This window comes from Physeter macrocephalus, chromosome 21 (genome assembly GCF_002837175.3).
Source record: "Physeter macrocephalus isolate SW-GA chromosome 21, ASM283717v5, whole genome shotgun sequence".
Lineage (NCBI taxonomy): Eukaryota > Metazoa > Chordata > Mammalia > Artiodactyla > Physeteridae > Physeter > Physeter macrocephalus.
The window spans coordinates 115,541,361-115,547,574 of record NC_041234.1 but is presented as its reverse complement, the minus strand read 5'-3'; positions in this window follow the sequence as shown (position 1 = coordinate 115,547,574).

Here is a 6,214-nt window from a genome sequence, read left to right as displayed (position 1 = left end):
TCTGGCTTGCAGAGCTTCTGCTGAAAGATCAGCTGTTAACCTTATGGGGATTCCCTTGTATGTTATTTGATGCTTTTCCCTTGATGCTTTTAATATTTTTTCTTTGTATTTAATTTTTATATTGTGATTAATATGGGTCTCAGCATGTTTCTCTTTTGGTTTATCCTGTGTGGGACTCTGCACTTCCTGGACTTGATTGACTATTTCGTTTCCCATGTTAGGGAAGTTTTTGACTATAATCTCTTCAAATATTTTCTCAGACCCTTTCTTTTTGTCTTCTTCTTCTGGGACTCCTATAATTCAAATGTTGTTATGTTTAATATTGTCCCAGAGGTCTCTGAGACTTTCCTCAATTCTTTTCATTCTTTTTTCTTTATTCTTCTCCCCAGCAGTTATTTCCACCATTTTATCTTCCAGCTCACTTATCTGTTCTTCTGCCTCAGTTGTTCTGCTATTGGTTCCTTCTAGAGTATTTCTAATTTCAATTGTTTTGTTGTTCGTCACTGTTTGTTTGCTCTTTAGTTCTTCTAGATCCTTGTTTAATGTTTCTTTTGTTTTCTCCATTCTGTTTCCAAGATTTTGGATCATCTTTACTATCATTACTCTGAATTCTTTTTCAGGTAGGTTGCCTATTTTGTCTTCATTTATTTGGTCTTGTAGGTTTTTTACCTTGCTCCTTCGTCTGTAACATATTTTTTTGTCATTTCAGTTTTTTTTTATTTTGATGGGTGGAGCTGTTTTCCTATCTTACTGGTTGTTTGGCCTGAGGCCTCCAGCACTGCAGTTTGCAGGCAGTTGGGTAGAGCCAGGTCTTGGTGCCGAGAGGAGGACCTCCAAGAGGCTTCACTCCAGTTAATATTCCCTGGGGTCTGAGGTTCTCTGTTAGTCCAGTTATTGCACTCAGCACTCCCACCACAGGAGCTTGGATCCTACCTCTGGCCTGGAAACCAAGATCCTCCAAGCCATGTGGTGTGGCGAAAAAAAAAAGAAAAGAAAAGAAAGAAATAAGGAGCAGTACAATAGCAAGGAATAAAAAATAAAATAAAATTGAAAAGATAAAAAGTATATTAAGAAAAATAAAAATATAATTGAAACAATGCGACAAGGTAAAACAAAACCACAACAGAAAAAAGAAAAAAAAAGGGGGAGGGGAACAAGCCAAAAAGAGCAGAACAATAACAAAGTATAAAGAATAAAATAAAATTAGAAAAATAAAAGATTTATTAGAAAAAATAAAACTATAAACAAATCAACAACAGCAAGGTAAAACAGGACCCCGACTGAAAAGAAGAAAAAAAAAAAGGCCTTGGCTATGGGGGGGGTGGAGTTTAGGCGGGGATGGAACTTATGCAGGGCGGGATTTAGGGTGAGGTGGGGCCTAGGTGGGGGGGTTTGAGCATGGGGCAGGGCCTAGGGTCAGGATCCATGCAGCTGGAAAAGGCCTTGTGGGCGGGGCCACCTTCAAGCATGGGGCAGTGTCTCTGTTTAGGACCTGTGTGGAAGTGGAGACTCAGCATATCCAATGGGGGTCCTCCAGAGTGTGGAGTTCTGGAGTTTGGAGGTTATGCCCTGAGTGAGGGTGTGTGGGTGGGGTTTAGGCCCAGCATGTTGGAGGGGGTCTCAGAGGGGGTCTCCGAGTGTAGAGTTAGGGCCCTTGGTGAGGGTGTAGGGGCAGGGTTTAGGTTCTGCATGGCAGGAGGGAGGCTCCAAGGGCAGAGGATCAGGCCCAGGAGCCCAACAGGCTCCCTGGTGCCTAGGTAGACAGGGAATGTGCTGGCCGTGTTCCGTTCTGTTCCTTCGCACCCGTCCCCCACCATCTCCCACAGGGTCTCCCCTGTCCCCACTGGACCCCTAACCGCGGGTGGGTCCTGCTGGGTGTAGGAAGTCCTCCCTTCCCCAAGCCTCCCCTCAGGGGTGCTGGTCCTGGAGGTCCAGCCTTTACTTCTGCTCCCTCTTCCCTCCCTCCCATTCCCTCAGGACCCGCGCGGCTGGAGGGGGCCTCAGTGGACAGAGGATCAGGCCCAGGATCTCAGCGGGCTCCCTGGAGCCCAAGTGGGCAGGGGAAACCTGGCCACACTCCCTTTTGATCCTCTGCCCTCCCAGGGGTCCCCCAATTTCCCCCTTGGGGCGTGGGATCCCTTCCCCTCCCCCAGCATGTGCACCAGTCCCATCCTGCCTCCACTTGTCCTCCCCCTTCTCTCCCCCCATGCCCCACGTCCTACCCAGTCTCTGGGGGTTCCTCCCGTCCCCTTAGGTGTCCATGGTCCCCCACCGGTGCCTGGTAGGTGCCCTAGTTGTGTGGAAGTGAGAGTTCCGTATCCTCCTAGTCTGCCATCTTGACTCCACCGGCTCATGGTTGTCTTTTAACAGAAAGGACTTGTGTGACTGAGTTGAGAGTCAAACTGGCTTATTTCTTTTATGGAATTTTATTGTTTCTAGAAAGAACAACTGACAGACAAACCATGGTTATTCAGACTCCAGTATTTGACAAGCATTTTATCAAAAATGATGTAAGTGAGCTTATAACATCAAGGAAATTAACTGACAGCATTTGTTCCCAATAGTAAAATTCAAGCTTTCAAAGTGTTAAAGTATATATATAATTTTGGAAAATGTGTGTCTGTCGCTGTAAATCTGACAGCTTCCCAATACATGCAGTCTTTTCTGATCAAACTGGTGGTAATATTAAGGAATGTGATTTTTGATACCATATAATGAAATATGTCAATATTTGGAGGATCTACTTAACTCTATGAACATTTTCCAGATGACCCATGCAGGATATTAGAAATCACATATGCAGAAAAGGCCCACTCAACATTCAGGATAGATCAGTGGATTTTAATGTAATCAAGAATGAAAATGTTATCCATATGGCTTCAGAGTTCACAATGCAACTAACCTTCGCTATATTAAGGGTTAAAAAGTAATTCTCTCTCAACTGACAGCCTTACTTTCTTACTATTTCCAGTATGACAGGTATTCTAAATCAATTTAATTTATGGAACTTATAAATTTTTATTTCAATGCCAAAGCCACAATTCAAAAATCCAATCAACAGCTGAGGGAAATGGCTTCAAAAAGTGTTGAAAAATGTGACCTCTCATTTTTTGTGAAGATTAATTCATGTGCACTCTTCCATGAAGATTATCTTGCTGCTGGGTGTAAACCTTTAAAAGACTCTCAATTTCAGAGCTTAATCTTGGGAATGTGACCAGAGAGCTCAGAGATGGCTGATGTGATGCACAACTACCTGAAAAGCAGGGCGTGTCTTGTCTTAGCCACATGGCCAAGAGTTAGGAGGACAAAGGTTTGACTCAGTCAGCCTCTCTTTATACTAAGATGACTTCAAACTTGCCAGGAATCAGTCCAAGCAATCCATCTCTTTATTTTTGAGCAAACAAAATGAGGGTACTATTCAATCAAGACATAATTGTTTTAAAAGAGATAGTTGATAAAATAAGTTTTTGGCTTCCTAAGAAATGGTATCAGATCATTTACTGTTTTCTTGGAATATGATGACAGACCGTTCCGTCTGTAGATACAGAAAGTTACAAAGCACTTTGCTTTGCTCATTTGCTTTACTAAAGTTGTGTAAGGTTTTCAGGGTAAGGATTATCATATAAGTTGTAGATGACTTATTCCCAATTCCTTCAAAAACAGAAGACAAAAATGTCTGTAAACTTCAGCATTGGGATTTAAAATTTCACATAATGTAAAACTCACTGAGCCTGAGAATCCATGAGATAGTTTACCACAGGTGCTGGTCATGTAAATCTCCCCAAAGCCCTTCAATTATTCCTTCTTCCTGTGTCAGTTCATGTATCATGGCTAAAGGCAGGGATTTTTAAGGCTTAAACCCTGCGAGGATATTGTAATTGCTAATACTAAAGAATTCTCCTACATCAGCTGTCATTGGGTTATTGAATTCATTGTATTTACAAAAAAGAAACGTTTAGAGTTTGGCTTGTTTCCTTCTTACACTTTTTTGAAAATTTATTTTATTGAAGTATAGTTAATTTACAATGTTGCGTCAATTTCTGCTCTATAGCGAACTGATTCAGTTATACATATATGTATTCTTTTTCATATTCTTTTCCATTATGGTCTATCACAGGATACTGAATATAGTTCCATGTGCTATACAGTAGGACCTTGTTATCCATTCTATATACAGTATAATAGTTTCCATCTGCTAATCCCAAACTCCCAATCCATCCCTCCCCCACTCTCTGTCCCCCTCGGCAACCACAAGTCTGTGTTCTATGTCTATGAGTCTGTTTCTGTTTCATAGATAAGTTCGTTTGTGTCATATTTTAGATTCCACATACTTCTTACACTTTTTTTTTACTGTAAAAGTCCCTGCTGGCTGTTGGGGATTTTGAGTTGAAGATCCACTTTTGATGCCAGTAATTAACTGTAATATTAGACAAGTTGCCCATAGACTCTACATATTTGAACGTTCACTGTTCTAAAGGGGTAAGGGTAACTTAATGTACTCAACCACCAGGTACCTGGTTGTCACAATAAAAGAAGAAAACAGAGGTGAGAGTTATTTTACTCAATCTAAAATTGTGGGTAGCCTTCAAGTGTTTCAAGACCTAGTTCACCCACCTGATGCCTGTGGTAGCATGAGTAAATTACTTTAAATACCTCAGTTTGTTAATATGTAAAACAGTGATGATAATAAGGTTTATCACATAGGTCTAAAGATAGGTAAAACTATCTGTCAGTGATGAACACGTATAATAAATGTTCAACACAAGTTAGCTGTAGCATCATGGGATTTATAGGATTATGGGATTTTAGTTCAATAATGGGCATTAAATACATCTAATTTTGTTCTGAAAAATAAATACAACCTACAGCATCCTTTAAAAGGATGTTTGAATTTTTCTAGTTATAGACAATTGAATGTTTCTAGTTATATGCCTGAGTTCTTAGGAATGTCTTCCTTTTGGTTTACAATTCTTATAATTTTAAATTATTTGTTTGAATCCTGTTGACATATACAAACAAATATCTTTCACATAACAAGATAAAAACTGTCGATCAACTATAAATTTTCTATTTTTCAGGATAATAATTACTAAGTTTCAACTGTTCTTCATCTTGTATGATTTTAATATCTTTACTGTTCTGGTTTAGACCATGTAGAGAATATGCATATATATATATACATATATATGTATATGTGTGTATGTATATATATATATATATATACACACACACACACACATGTTTTTGAGATTCATCCCTGTGTCAGAATCTATGCTTGGAACTTGGGAAAAGACCATGATATAGACATGGACTTGAACTTGATGGAGCAAATCTATTGCAGCTCTCATTCTGGAAGCAATCAATCAAAACAAATTTCACAAAACAAGAAAAATAAACAGGTTCATATCTGAGCACAAACTTTTAGTTTCAAAATGAACAAAGCATATAACTTTCATTACTTATAAAATTCTATAGATCTCATCCTAGTTATCAGAAAAGATGTTTTAAGATTTGCTGTTGGTTTTTAAACCAAAAAATTTAAATGTAATATAATTCTTTTTGACCCTTGAATAATCTATATGAAGCAAGCCCAATCAGAATAGTAAGCTTGAATTTGTTTCTGTTAGGCCAAATTCCACCATCTAGTAATTAACACATCCATCACCTCACGTATTTATGCTTTTTTTTAGTGAGAACCTTTAAGTTCTACTCTCTTAGTAAATTTCAGTTATACAATATAGTGTTATATCAAACTGTAGTCACCATGTTTTACATTAGATCCTCAGACCTTATTCAACTTTTAGCTGAAAGTTTGTACCGTTTTATCAACCCCCCTATTTCTCTCACCCCCTGCCCTGGCCCCTGGCAACCACTTTTCTACTCTTTGTTCCTAAGAGTTTGACTTTTTTTTTTAAATTCCACGTATAAGTAATACTATGTGGTTTTGTCTTTCTCTGTCTGACTTATTTCACTTAGCATAATGTCCTCGAGTTCCATCCATGCCGTCGCAAATAGCAAGATTTCCTTTTTTTCTCAAGGTTGAATAATATTTTGTTGTATGTACTTACATACACTGTATACAAACACACATACACACGCACACACATCCGCACGTTCTTTTTTTTTTTTTTTTTTTTTTTTTTTCGGTACGCGGGCCCCTCACTGTTGTGGCCTCTCCCGTTGTGGAGCACAGACTCCAGGCGCACAGGCTCAG